The sequence below is a fragment of the Bos grunniens genome, chromosome 12 (assembly GCF_055505025.1).
Source record: "Bos grunniens cultivar Pamir isolate PY7600 chromosome 12, Bosgru_T2T1.0, whole genome shotgun sequence".
In the NCBI taxonomy this organism is placed as follows: domain Eukaryota; kingdom Metazoa; phylum Chordata; class Mammalia; order Artiodactyla; family Bovidae; genus Bos; species Bos grunniens.
In genome coordinates this window covers 89,934,263-89,950,020 of record NC_141176.1, presented here as the reverse complement: position 1 = coordinate 89,950,020, position 15,758 = coordinate 89,934,263, and positions in this window count along the sequence as shown.

Here is a 15,758-nt window from a genome sequence, read left to right as displayed (position 1 = left end):
ATTTATATTTATTTTAAAAAATTCATAATTGTTATTTCAGTCAAGTAGACGTTAAGGCATCAATGTCATTTTGATTTAAGTCAGTTCCTATTGAAGAGCCTTTGTGTTTCATATTACTAAATGAGCTTTATTAAAAATTTTAAATTTGTATAGTTTTACCCAATGTCTATTGAGAAAAATTGCAAAATATGTGTAGTGAAGAGAAAAGGACACAATTTTACCACCAAAGATGATAACATCTACTATTTTACGTTATTGATGATAAGGAAAGTACAAAATACATATTTTCAGTGTCAACAAGTGTAAAATAAGCTATCATGCTTTATATGATTAGCTTTTCTCAGTAAATGAGGAGCGTATTTCCGGTCACTAAGCTGTACCGGTTGCTGCACCTTGTTCCACTGACTGGTCTGTGACGTGCTGGACCTGGGCCTCACTGGTTTCCAGGTTACTTCACCGTGTCACCTGTACTTCTTTCTTGTACATTGCAGTAAATTGTTTACATTATTAGGAATGGAATTGCTGATTCCAAGTTATGTATTTTTCAGTGATTTGAGACACACTGTGAAACTCTGGCAAGAATGCCTTTCTAGAGTCTCCTCATCTTTAAATGCTGGAGAGTTCAGTTTCTAGACCTGTTCTCCCTCTTTTCAGTCCACAAGTGTTTGAATCCTGCCCAGTGGCTTTAAATGCACTAACGACTCCCACATTTCTTTAGTCCCAGTTTCTTTGCTTGAGTTCACATATCTGACCATTTACATAGCATCACACGAAGTCATTTGGCCCTCTCAACCTGTCCAACCATAACTATTCTTTTTTTTACTCATAGAAGAAAATGGTAAATGCAACAAGGAGGCTGACATAATGAACCTGTATGTGCATAGGACCCATTCTCAACAATTAGCAATTATCAATCTTTTTCATATTTACAGACCTCTGAATTATTTTGAAGCAACCTTAGATCACATAATTTCATCTAATGATATTTCATAGTAGACTTCTTGATTTCTCAAACATCTTTTTTAAAAAATTTTATATTGAAGCATAGCTGATTAACAATGTTGTGTCAGTTTTGGGTGTACAGCAAAGTGACTCAGTTGCATATATATATTTGTCCATTCTTTTTCAGATTCTTTTCCCATTTAGGTTATTATAAAGTGTTGGGCAGAATTTCCTGTGCTATACAGCGGATCTTTGTTGGTTATCTGTTTTAAGTAAAGCAGTGTGTACATGTCCAAGTGTGTACATCCCAAACTCCCAGTCTGCCCCTTACCCTAAGTCTTCCCTGTGGCAATCTTAAAATCATTCTCCAAGTCTGTGGGTCTGATTCTGCTTTATAAAATAAGCAAACTAGACCTCATCCACACAGTTCCCCACTTCACTAAATTGTATGTCTACTCACCAGGCTGCTCAAGTAGCTTCATCCCTGACTCCCCATCTGCTCTCATAGCTTCAGTGCATAGCATATCTTGTTGGATCCAGCCTCCAAACAGATTCACCACTTAGGGTAACCATAGTCTACACCTCACCCCTTAACAACTTACAGTAACTAGTCTACATCTCTTCACTGCATAGTGATTACTGTAGTCTACCCTGTTTGACCTACTGGACTTAAGAATGACCTCTTAATTGGCCTTTTTCCTTGTACACTTCACTACAATCTCTTCTCCCAAACAGAATTTTTACTTTTAAACATGCAAGTCATTTCATATTACTTCCCTGGTCAAAAGTACTGAATCACCATCACTAATAATGTCCAGTGACTTGAGATGGCCTGTTGGTTCTGCATTCCCTGACTTTGTAAAGACAGAATCCTCCCAAGTAGGTAGATTGACTGGAGGTGAGCAAAGGGAGCTTTCTAGAGTGATGGAAAGATGATATGTCATTGTGCTGCAGTTACATGGACGTGCACATCCTCCAAAGCTTCTGAACTTGAGATTTATACATTCTACTCTGTAAATCGTAGTTAGATAGTTACTAAATACTAAAAACGTAGTTGACTGTATAGTTACATACAGACAAAATGGTTCAACAACACTTCTTTCAGAAAGTAAATATTGCAAAAAGAAGAGCAGTAAAATATTTCCAAGTAGTAGGCAGTTCCCATGAATATGTGCTGAGTTGCTCTGAGTGTCTCAGTCCTGTCCGACTCTGCGGCCCCGTGGTGGACTGTAGCCTGCCAGGCTTCTCTGGAGGCTCCCTCCTCCATGGGGCAATTCTCCAGGAAAGAACACTGGAGTGGGTTGCCACATCCTCCTCCAGGGGATCTTCCCAGCCCAGGGATCAAACCCAGGTCTCCTGCATTGAGGTGGATTCTTTTCTAACAGCCACCAGGGAAGCCCATGAATATGAGGATGAGCCAATATTAATATGTTAGGTCGTGTAACTCTGTTAATTGATTAAAGAGCAATACAAAATTGGTATAGAAATTCTACTGCATTCTTCGTCAAGGAAGTAAAAATAAGTAAAAACAGACTTCTTAAACATGAATGCTTTAAAAAACCAGTAGCTTTGGAAATTTGGGGATGATGATGGCACTAACAATGGTTTTTGCATCTCTTACAAATTAGCACATAAAACCCAGATGGAACAGCTAGATAATAACAAAACACCCAAGGACAACATTTATGACAGGACCAGGTAATGAGGTGTCCCCAAAAATCTAAATGTGCAAGAGGTAAGGGTAAACAGGTGAACTACAAGTCTCAGTGGGATTAATATTTGAATGAAAAAGAAGGATCATATGGGCCTCTCAGGGCCCTGAGAAACCCAGAAACTACACAGATAATCAGCAGATGTTTATTGAAAAGCACAGAGGACCAGACGGAACACCCTGAAACCGGGAGGGGTTTTGTCCAAGACAGCAGCAGGAGAGGAAAAGGAGCCCCACCCAGACCCAAAGGCACCGTCTAGACCAGTGTTCAAGTTTGAGCCACCGTCAGTCCTTCCAGGACTGGAAATAAACTACTGGGGTTGGGTTAAAAAAAAAAAAAAAAGGCAAGCTAGGGATAATAGAGACAAGAAATCCAAGGTCTAAATGAAAGTGGGGAATGAAATAGCCAACATTTTCAGGAAGCAAGTCACCGTGTTTTGGAAAAGGGCAGTGAGAGTTCTGTGAAATGAGAAGTTACTCTTGACTACAGGTTCTTCCAAACATTCAGGGGAATTAATCTCATCCAAAAATGGACAACTAAGAAGTATGGAGACTGAAGACACAAAGCATTAACATTACTCTCAAAGTGAAAGTGAAAGTTACTTGGTCGTGTCCCACTCTGCGACCCCATGGACTATAGACAGTCCATGGAGTTCTCCAGGCCAGAATACTGGAGTGGGTAGCCTTTCCCTTCTCCAGGGGATCTTCCCAACCCAGGGATCGAACCCAGGTCTCCCACATTGCAGGTGGGTTCTTCACCAGCTGAGCCACAAGGGAAGACCAACATTAGTCTGGCACAGGCTTATTGCTCAAATAATAGCAGGTGTTGTTTTGTAGAGTTAGTGTACTTCCTGTTATGGGATAAAACAGGTGAACTGACGCTCATGAGATCTCGAGAATATCAGTACCTAAAATTTTGGTAATCAGTTTTTTTGTTTGTTCTTTTGCCTTTTTTTTTTCTGGTTGTGCCATGCAGCTTGTGGGATCTTGGTTCCCCAAATCCCCCAACAAGGGATCGAACTCACGCCCCTGCTGCAGAAGTGCAGAGTCCTAACCACTGGACCACCAGGGAAGTCCCTGTTAATCAGTTTCGACTGACGACTGTGAGATTGTCAAAGCTCCTGATAGTCTTACTAAACGGCACTATGTTCCTTAGATGCTTCTCCTTGTTCATTAAGGAATCGGGCAGCTACTGCCAACTTGAAGGCGTGCCCTTTCAAGAAATCAAAGTAAATTGAATTCTGAGGATAATCCAGGCCTTCAAGTTCTTGCAAAATGTATCATAATACTTAAGAGCAAAAATACCACTCAACACTCTGCATTCCCTAATTTTTATGTAATCTAAATAGCTGTGAAAAGAAGAGAAGTGAAAAGCAAAGGAGAAAAGGAAAGATAGAAGCATCTGAATGTAGAGTTCTGAAGAATAGCAAGGAGAGATAAGAAAGCCTTCTTTGCTGATCAATGCAAAGAAACAGAGGAAAACAATAAAATGGGAAAGACTAGAGATCTCTTCAGGAAAATTAGAGATACCAAGGGAACATTTCAGGCAAAGATGGGCTCAGTAAAGGACAGAAACAGTATAGACCTAACAGAAGCAGAAGATATTAAGAAGAGGTGGCAAGAATACACAGAAGAACTGTACAAAAAAATTTCATAACCCAGATAATCACGATGGTATGATCACCCACCTAGAGCCAGACATTCTAGAATGTGAAGTCCAGTAGGTCTTAGGAAGCATCACTACGAACAAAGCTAGTGGAGGTGATGGAATTCCAGTTGAGCTATTTCAAATCCTGAAAGATGATGCTGTGAAAGTGCTGCACTTAATATGCCAGCAAATCTGGAAAACTCAGCAGTGGGCAGAGGACTGGAAAAGGTCAGTTTTCATTCCAATCTCAAAGAAAGGCAATGCCAAAGAACATTCAAACTACCACACAATTGCACTCATCTCACACGCTAGCAAAGTAATGCTCAAAATTCTCCAAGCCAAGCTTCAGCAATACATGAACCGTGAACTTCCAGATGTTCAAGCTGGATTCAGAAAAGGCAGAGGAACCATAGATCAAATTGCCAACATCTGCTGGGTCATTGAAAAAGCAAGAGAGATTCAGAAAAACATCTACTTCTGCTTTATTGACTATGCCAAAACCTTTGACTGTGTGGATCACAACTAACTGTGGAAAATTCTGAAAGAGATGGGAATACCAGACCACCTGACCTGCCACTTGAGAAATCTGTATGCAGGTCAAGAAGCGACAGTTAGAACTGGACATGGAACAACAGACTGGTTCCAAATAGGGAATGGAGTACGTCAAGGCTGTATATTGTCACCCTGCTTATTTAACTTACATGCAGAGTACATCATGAGAAATGCTGGACTGGATGAAGCACAAGCTGGAACCAAGATTGCCAGGAGAAATATCAATAACCTCAGATATGCAGATGATATCTGCCACTCTTATGGCAGAAAGCAAAGAAGAACTAAAGAGCCTCTTGATGTAAGTGAAAGAGGAGAGTGAAAAAGCTGGCTTAAAACTCAACATTCAGAAAACTGAGATCATGATATCCGTTCCCATCACTGCATGGCGAATAGATGGGGAAACAGTGGAAATAGTAAGTTACTTTATTTTTCAGGGCTCCAAAATCACTGCAGATGCTGACTGAAGCCATGAAATTAAAAGACACTTGCTCCTTGGAAGAAAAGCTATGCCCAACCTAGATAGCATATTAAAAAGCAGAGACATTACTTTGCCAACAAAGGTCCGTCAGTCAAGGCTATGGTTTTTCCAGTAGTCATGTATGGATATGAGAGTTGGACTATAAAGAAAGCTGAGCGCCAAAGAATTGATGCTTTTGAACTGTGGTGTTGGAGAAGACTCTTGAGAGTCCCTTGGACTGCAAGGAGATCCAACCAGTCCATCCTAAAGGAAATCAGTCCTGAATATTCATTGGAAGGACTGATCCTGAAGGTGAAATTCCAATACTTTGGCCACCTGATGCAAAGAACTAACTCATTGGAAAAGACCCTGATGCTGGGAAAGATTGAAGGCTGGAGGAGAAGGGGACGACAGAGGATGAGATGATTGGATGGCATCACCAACTCAATGGATGTGAGTTTGGGTAAACTCCAGGAGTTGGTGAACAGGGAGGCCTGGCGTGCAGCGGTTCGTGGGGTCACAAAGAGTCAGACACAAGTGACTGACTGAACTGAGTGACTAACACTTTCCCTTTCACTCCTGACATTATGTGAAAAGTGTGTAGGTGACAGCCTTGGTTACATAGTAAAGGCGATTCACAAGCAAAGTGCCCAAGGTGCCCCCTGGTTTATTGCTGCTTATAGGAAAATGCGGAGAAGGCAATGGCACCCCACTCCAGTACTCTTGCCTGGAAAATCCCATGGACAGAGGAGCCTGGTAGGCTATAGTCCATGGGGTCGCTAGGTGTCGGACATGACTGAGCGACTTCACTTTCACTTTTCACTTTCATGCATTGGAGAAGGAAATGGCAACCCACTCCAGTGTTCTTGCCTAGAAAATCCCAGGGATGGGGGAGCCTGATGGGCTGCCGTCTATGGGGTCGCACAGAGTCGGACATGACTGAAGCGACTTAGCAGCAGTAGCAGCAGCATAGGAAAATGCAAAAGGATTCAAACAAAACCATTTTTCTGCCTGTGAAAGAAAACGTAGTTTGATGATTTTGAAAATTCTCAGCCTCTAGATAGCAAAGCTATTGAAATGAAGACATTGCTTCAAAAGTATCACACACAGTAAAAACTGAAGGTCTGACTTCGGAAACTTTGCTGAGAGCTCAGAAATATGTAAAGATCAGAAGTGCACCAAGTGGTTCTTTGAAGACCTTCTCTCAGGTCCTCTCCATCATCCTGTTAATATACCCACGACCCAGAGTAGGTTTGATGTCGTGTTTGTCTCTGAGCCATCTCAGAAGGAGGCCAAAGGACAGAAGGTCTCGTCTTGCCCTGTTGTGTGACTTTTGTCCAGAGGAGTGAACCCCACTGTGAACCCCCCTCGGGAGATCCACAGGGTTCCTGAAAAAATTATCTCAGCAAACACACTGCCAGCTTAGCCTGGAAGGGACCGAGAGAGTATAAAATGAAAAGAGACCAAGGGAAAACACCCAAGTTCTGCTGGCAGGACGAAGTCTCAGAAGACTACTCAACAGCAAACATATGCTTTCTTTCATGAAAAAAGGATGAGTCAGAGGGCAGAACCACGAGCCCAGAGAGTGGAGCCAAGAGCCACAGAGAATCATTCCCAAGCTTTGGAAACAAATCCAGAAACTCCAAGCCTGGCTGCAGTTCACAACTGCTGTGGACAGAGGCTCCTCTCTGTCTTGCATTTCTCCTCCCTGCCAAAGGGCAATGTGTCCAGCTCTCATTCCTGGTCACTCCCACCACGGTGTGCTAGGTGTATGGGGGCAGATCATTTGTGTCTTCTGTTTTGCCCATCCATAGATGGAGAGCTTTATACCGGAGACCTCATTCACACCTGATCCTGATGTAGACAAAGAGTTTCGTACTTTGCTGATATTATAATGGGATGAGACTCTTGCACAGCTTGGCAGGGTGCAAATTACTTTGCATATGGGAGGGAAGTAAATCTTTGAGGGTCAGAGGATGGACTATGGTGGGCAGACTTTAAGGTGGTCCCCATGGTCTCTGTCTCTTTGTGTTTCCATCCTCGAAATCCCATAGACAGAGAAGCCTCATGGGCTACAGTCCATGGGGTCACAAAGGAGTCGCATAGGATTTAGAAACTCAGTAACAACAGCAACGGAATCCCTTCCACTTGATGGAAGGCAGGACCATGATTTGCTGCTTCGTCAGTAGAATAGTACGAGGTGATGGGTGGTATTCCATAACTACCCCGCACTGTAGAAGTCTCCATCTTAGTAGCAGGCTCACCCCAGCCTCTTTGTCTCTCTTCTCTCTCTTCTTTCTGCCTTTCATAGACAAAAGCTGTGATGGATCCTATAGCTGTAAAAACTGAACCATGAGCACAGGGAAGCAGATGCTTTCCCAGTTGAGTCTCCAGTTGAAAACTCAGCAGTTGAAACCAATAGCTCTTCTCATCCTGTTCTCTCTGAGACCCTTGAGTGATTAAAGACGGTAATGTATGTCAAAGTGCTCACCAGTGCTTAGTTCACATGAAGCGCTGAAGAGATTCTTCCTCATTCGCGTTCCTTTGCTTGTAGTAGGAAAAGTTCAGACAGACTGTGGTACATTCATTGTGCATGCTTAGTCGTGCAGGCATGTCTGACTCTTGTGACCCCATGGACGGTAGCCCGCCAGCTCGTCTGTCCATGGGATTTCCCAAGCAAGAATACTGGAGTGGATAGCCATTCCCTTCTCTAGGGAATCTTCCCAGACCAGGGGTTGAACCTGCATCTCCTGTATTGGTGGGTGGATTCTTTACCACTGAACCACCTGGGAAGCCCATTTATTACCTGCCTAATTATCTATTACCAAATTATCCAATAGTGATTACCTATTACCAAACTGATAATTTTTCAATCTTATCTCTCTCTGCTTAGCCAGTTCCAACCAAACTGACTTATAACACTTCATCCTTTCAACTTTATGACTATCTCATCTTTTCCATCTGAAATGTCCTCTGAGGGCCTCATTCCTCAAATTTCAAATCCTCAGTTCAGTTCAGTCATTCAGTTGTGTCCGACTCTGCGACCCCATGAATTGCAGCACGACAGGCCTCCCTGTCCATCACCAACTCCTGGAGTTCACCCAAACTCGTGTCCATCGAGTCAGTGATGCCATCCAGCCATCTCATCCTCTGTTGTCCTCTTCTCCTCTTGCCCCCAATCCCTCCCAGCATCAGAGTCTTTTCCAATGAGTCAACTCTTCACATGAGGTGGCCAAAGTACTGGAGATTCAGCTTTAGCATCAGTCCTTCCAAAGAACACCCAGGACTGATCTCCGTCAGAATGGACTGGTTGGATCTCCTTGCAGTCCAAGGGACTCTCAAGAGTCTTCTCCAACATCACAGCTCAAAAACATCAATTCTTCGGCACTTAGCTTTCTTCACAGTCCAACTCTCGAATCCATACATGACCACTGGAAAAACCATAGCCTTGACTAGACGGACCTTTGTTGGCAAAGTATGAGTCACAGCTCACATGACGTTTTTGCCAGACGATCTACCCTAGTGCCTTCAGCATAATAAATCTCCCTACCACCCAGGAATTTAGAATTTGAGGTATTCCTTATAATCTTCTGCCTTGTAATCCTTTTATCTGATATCATATTCTGGATTGGCTCCTTGAGGATATGAATCATGCTTTGTGAGTCTTTTACGCTTCAGTGTGTCTTGTGTTTATCAAGTGATTCACCATATACTTATTTACAAATATACATCGGCCCAGCTGCCCCAGTGCTTTTCTTGAGACTTTGTTTTCCTTATTCACATCACCACTGTTGTTTTTTAGAGACTTTATGCTGACACTTACTGAACAGTTTCCACTTCTGCAAAACTCATTGCTGGGGAAAAAAAAAAAAAAAAAGCACATACAACATATATCCAGTTATAGCTCAGTCATCGACAGCGCAGACCCTGGAAGAAAAGTGCCTGAGTTGAACCTAGGCTTACCTGCCTAAGGGCTTCCCTGGTAGCTCAGATGGTGAAGAATCCATCTGCAATGCAGGAGGCCACCCTAGTTTGATCCCTGGGTCAGGAAGATCCCCTGGAGAAGGGAATCTTGCCTGGACAACTCCATGGACGGAGGAACCTGGTGGGCTACAGTCCATGGGGCCACAAAGAGTCAGACGTGACTGAGCGACTAACACTCTTTTCACCGACTTAGACAAGTTCGGCAACCTTTCTGTGTCCACGATTCCTCTTGTGTAAAGTAGGGCAGTGGTGGTACCTGGTTTATGCAGTTGTTATGAGGACTGTGTGTGTGTGTGTGTGTGCGCACGCACATGTGAGTTCATATTAGAACAATATTTAGAAGGCTCTATCTCATCAGTTATTATTTTTGTATATAAATGAGGAGGAAAAGCAATAGGTGCAGAGGTACTGTGATTCACGTAACAACAGAATGTGAATTGGAGAAAAAACTCGTTTGTACCAGGAACCCTGTAACGGCATTACCAGTCTTTTTTTGGCCCTTTCTCCTACAAAGTGGCAGTTGCAAATCATAGAAGCTGGGAGTGACTTTTGCCCACCAGGCGTTTGTCAACACTTGTAGAGCTTTTGATTTGTCAGGACTTGGGTGGTATGACTGGCCTCAAGGGGTCAGAGGTCAAGGATGCTGTTAAATATCCTACAAGAAGCAGAAAAGCTCCCCTCCTGAGGTAATGATCCAGACCAAAATGTCGGTAACGGTGAGGCTGAGAACGATTCGCCTGAAATGGAAGGAAAGAAGCCCTGATATTCCTTGTAACTCCAAAAGACCGTGCGTAACCACAGCTTCATTGGAAGCTGGTTTCTCATTCATAAACCGAAAGCGAATTCCTGGTTCTTCCTTTAAAAGTGTTAGAATGTGGGTTAATTACTGTTTGCGAAGTCCTTTGAAGATGTGAAGTACTCTGCAAATGCTATTTATTATTAATTGCCAGTCTGGAAGACCGTCCCATGACCCTCTGTGTTCAGGACCCCAGCCAAGCCTCAGAGGCCCGAGAGACACTGCCTGCTTTTTGATAAGTTGGAGTGTTTATAATGAAAAAGATAGGAATCAGGACCTGAGCCAATTTTCGATGGCTGGGATATAAGTGTATATAAATTGGCTCATTAAGATCAAGAAAACTATAGGTTTTTCTCTGGGGTATGTTTGCTAAATCAGAGTACATTTCTCCCAGTTTTACAACACTGTATGTGTGGGGGCAGGGAATTAGCAAGAGTCCACAGTACAACTTTAATAATTATAAAGAACAAAACGGATTTATAGAAAAATTCTACTGTCTGTATTTATAAACTGATTTTCTCTGGCCCACGAGTCACTGTGTAATTTGGATTGGGTCTGATAAAATGAACACAATAAAATGATTTGCAAAAACCTAAAAGAAATCAAGAAAGAGTATAATACAATTGTGTTTTTTCTCTAGGTATGAAGTGGAAATCATGTCCCATAAATATAATTTTACCCTTTGATGGGATGAATGCCTTTAAATTTCAGTATAGCTCTCAATTTTACCTAATGTGACCATTTTATTGTTAGGAGATAGAATCTAACCTCCAGATTTAAATAACAGTGCTCTCTTTAACTCAGCCTCAGCCTGGATAAAGTCTTTGTTGGCTACCTACTGGGGTAAAGAATTCTGAGCTGTTTGGTTTTGCTGAATTCCGATGGATGCATATGAGAACTTGAGTGTCTTATAAAGGTGATGCTTTATGTCAAGGAGGGAAACCATGAATGATTTAATAAGTAGCTTGGAGACAACTGTTAATTATCTAGGAAACAAAGCCTCTCTCATTGTTTAAATACATCTCAAATAAACAGATAGATGAAAGTAAAAGGAAGCCATGCAAATAATACAAATTTAGGAGAAGGGTGTTTTAAGTACTGAAAACAAAAACAAAAATAGAAGCCAGAGAAGATTGCTAAATTTAATGAATATAATTTGTAAAAACACTCTGTGGTAAATGCCATAAGTCAAAGGAGGTGACACAAGTATTTGTAACAAAAGTATTTGTAACAAAATAGCAGAAACATGACTTTCCTTTATTACATAAAGAGCTCTGATAAGAAAGGCTATCAACTAGATAAAAAAAATAACAAATAGAAGTATGTGAAAAACTGTTCAAAAACATAAAAATATACTTATAACAAAACACAGTGTTTTTAAATTTATAAAAATATATCCTCCTCATCCATAACAATGACAAACTAAAGTATTTTTCTTCTTGCCATCTGATTTGCAAACCAAAACTTTGAAAGTATTTTGTTGTTAAAAATGTGAGGAAAATAGATATTCTTCATGCTTTTTTTGATGCAAATATTTCTATCATGTATATATTGGTACTCTGAATGAAAATAGCTAACAAAATTTTAAATGTATTTATAGTCTGGCCAAGTGAGTGAATTTTCAGAGATTTATCTTTCAGAAGTTGTTACACATATACAAAAACATATATTTATCAGCATAGCATAGTTACTGTAAAATTATACTATGATGAAGAAGAGAGAATAATATGACAGAAGTTTGATTAAATAAATGATGGTACCTCAGCCCATGGTAACATAAAACCAGAGCTTCCTGGTTTCCATCAGTGTAAGCTGATTATTTGAAGGAGCTTCCTCTTTTGTATAGGAAATCCTCATGTAAAATTAGCTTCAATTTTTTTCAGTAGAGAAATCTCTTGATGTATTTCTCATACTATTGTCTCCTAAGAATAAATTCATTAGAAGATAATCAGCAAAATACTTTTTCAGACAATCTGTTACAACCAGGCTCCAATGCCAGCCTTGGTAGGAGCAGCTGCCAGACTCATGATTCACTGAGCAGGACAATAAATTTCAACCTTATTTGGTTTTGTTAATTAGTGTAAATGAGATCACTGTAGGAGCAGTTGCTAATCATCAGTTGCCATCAAATACCTGATGGGAGAGGTGGAGATGACATGCATAATTTTAATCATATTCATTTATTTTAACATAGTAAGAATGTGGGGGTTACATTTTTCATGAATTCTCCCAGCAAGAATGCTAGAGTAGGTAGCCATTCCCTTGTCCAGGGGATCCTCCTGACCCAGGGGTCAAACCCAAGAATCCTGCATTACAGGCAGATTCTTTGCTGCTTGAGCCATCAGTGAAGCCCTCATGGTTAGCATCACTCTTTGCAATGAAATTCTGTGTATGGAGAGACATGTATGCAAGGGTACTCACCACAATACTGTTTGCAATAGAAAACATTGGGGAAGAATCTAAATGGTTAAGTCAAATAAAGAGCTTCATATAATGACATAATACAGCTCTTAAATTTTTGAGTAAGAAGATTTCAGAGCATGCAATGTGTGCAGAACGGTATAGTGAAGTGAAAGTCGCTCATTCGTATCCGACTCTTTGTGACCCCATGGAGTATACAGTGCATGGAATTCTCCAGACCAGAATACTGGAGTGGGGTAGCCTTTCCCTTCTCCAGGGGATCTTCCTAACCCAGGGATTGAACCCAGGTATCCCACATGGCAGGTGGATTCTTTACCAGCTGAGCCACAAGGGAAGCCTGCAAAAGGATATAAACAGTATGCAAACAAAAAAAAAACTTGCATGGAAAAAATATAACCTGTGATCATATAACAAAATTTGAATATGAATTCAATGTAAATGAGAGAATTATGAGTGCTTTCTTGTCTTTGTGTTTTTCTGGATTTTTAGTACTTTTGTACCAAGGGGAAGGTTCCAGGAAAATTAAATTCATATGAATTTGAAAAAAAAAAAGTGAGACAGTGAAAAATGAAACTGAACACTGAAATCTGAAGTCTTATTTTTCTCTCCTGGCAAAATTCATAAGATACGCCCATTTTTTTCTTTTGGCTGATGTAATTTTTAAGATTTCATTTTAATGATTCCTTCATTATTTCACAAGTTTTTACTAATGGAAAAAAGGAGATATGTTTCATTCTAATTGTAAATTGTTGGGTACAATCTGATTCTAATTCATTGGTGATCTTGCTGATAGCAAATAGGGCCTGTAGACCTGCCCTCCAGCCCTTCTGCTGATGGGAGAGGGTGACTGACTATGAAATAGAGTAGAAAGTGTAGAATATTATGAGAATGAGCCCTGCATACACATTTTTAAAGTTCTTTAAACAAAGACCTGATTTTGTAGTACAGCGAATCAGAATAAGAATTTCCCTGGTGGCTCAGTGGTAAAAAACCAGCCTGCTAATACAGGCGAAGAGGGTTCAATCCCTGGATCAGGAAAGTCCCCTGGAGGAGGGCGTGGCAGCCCACTCCAGCATTCTTGCCTGGGAAATCCAATGGGCGGAGGAGCCTGGCGGGCTGCACTCCATGGGGTGGCAAAGGGTAGGACACAACTGAGCGACTGGCCAGCAGCACACCAAATGGAAGGCAACATTTTCACTCACAGCGGCCTTCTCTAACTTCTCTTTTCTCTGAACTCCTACTGTGTTTCTAGCCTCAATAAAAAAAAAAAAGGATTGGTACTTAGGCACTCTATGTGATCTAGAGTCATAGTAATCTTAATGGGTCTTTGGGAGAAATGTAATCCTTTACCTCTATTTTGAGGGGATTTTTCCCACTCCACTTGTACTTTATATAGTGAACTCCTTTCATTAATTGATTAAATATTATGTACTACTGCACTGTTCTGGAGAAAGCAATGGCACCCCACTCCAGTACTCTTGCCTGGAAAATCCCATGGATGGAGGAGTCTGGTAGGCTGCAGTCCACGGGGTCGCAAAGAGTTGGACACAACTGTGCGACTTCACTTTCACTTTTCACTTTCATGCATTGGAGAAGGAAATGGCAACCCACTCCAGTGTTCTTGCCTAGAGAATCCCAGGGACGGGGGAGCCTGGTGGGCTGCTGTCTATGGGGTCACACAGAGTCTGACACGACTGAAGTGACTTAGCAGTAGCAGCATTGCACTCTTCAAATTTGTATTTTTATCTTAGTAGTGTTAGACTGGAAAACTGGGAGAGTGTCCAAAAGGGGCTAATTAAATATTATTCCATAAGGTTGCTCATGAGCAACTGATGGAACAGATAGCCGCGTAAGAGGAAAACAAAGGATGATAAAAAAAAATTCCTTGCTGCTTATTATTTTTCAGACCTTTGAATGGAAGTGGCCACAGGACTTGCTGGGGGAGTGTGTGGTAGACTTTTGTACCCTTGAAGATGGTATTAGGTGCTGGGCATTGTCAATGACAAATTGGCACTTGCCTATGGGTGCGCGCCATCTACCTCTAGAAGGATGAAATCCGTGCTACTGCAGCTGCTGACCTTCAACCGCCCCCGAAAGGCATTCAGGGTGGAGGGCAGAAATGAGGCACTCTGTGCCCCCGAAAAACTGGTGGAACAGGTCTTCAGCGAGTTAAATATTCTCAGGGGCTGATTTTATGAGTGCAGTTCTTGCATTTCTTCATGTCTAGAAAAGCAGTAAATTTCTTCCTGGTGACGTCTTCTCCTGGTGACTGGCAGCAACATTCTGCAGAAAATATGTGCTTTACTGCGTGCATTTCCCAGTCACCAAAACCACATATATACTGACCTTCCCCCTACAGCTTCAGAGCAGTCTCTCGGAGCTATCTGGGGTGCCATCTCCCAGGCTATAGTACTCATTTTGCCCCAAATAAAACTTGACTCACAACCCTCACCGTGTGCAATTTTAAAAGTCAGCAGTGTTCTCTGACTGAGAAAATGGGGAGAGATATTGAACTTCCCAGATGGCTTAGACGGTAAAGCTTCTGCCTACAATGCGGAAGACCCGGGTTCAATCCCTGGGTCGGGAAGATCTCCTGGAGAAGCAAATGGCAACTTACTCCAGTATTCTTGCCTGGAAAATCCCATGGACGGAGGAGCCCGGTAGGCTACAGTCCATGGGGTTGCAAAGAGTCGGACACGACTGAGCACCTTCACTTTCACTGAAAGGACGGACTGTGACACTGGGGGCTCCAGGCTCATGGAGAATGGGTCGGAGGACTGTTTTTTAAGACCCTCCTTGGCTTTGGAGCTGGGGCTGAAAGCCGTGCGCGCCTGCATTTTCACTCTTCTGCTCAAGGTTCACACAGAATAGATGCTGCCCGCGTCCATCAGACTGAAGACATCATTTCACAGAATTGCTTCCAGAGCACTGTGAGGTAGCTTTGTCCATATTTTACAACAGGAAGAAACTGAGGCTCAAGGATGTTGAAATCTCGCCGTACGGTGTAGACGGAAGGAGAAGCGTAATATTATGGCGGAGACACCGGGCGGACTCTACCTCAGCCGGGTGATCCAGGGCCTCAAGTGGTCTTTCCTCGGTGGCTGTGTCCTTCCTGTCTCTGTGTGTCCCCTGCTGATGAGAATGCCAGTATGATGGGATTAGAGCCCACCATCAGGACCTCGTTTTGAATAATCAGCCCCCTAAATACCCTTCTCAGTTCAGTTCAGTCACTCAGTCCTGTCCCACT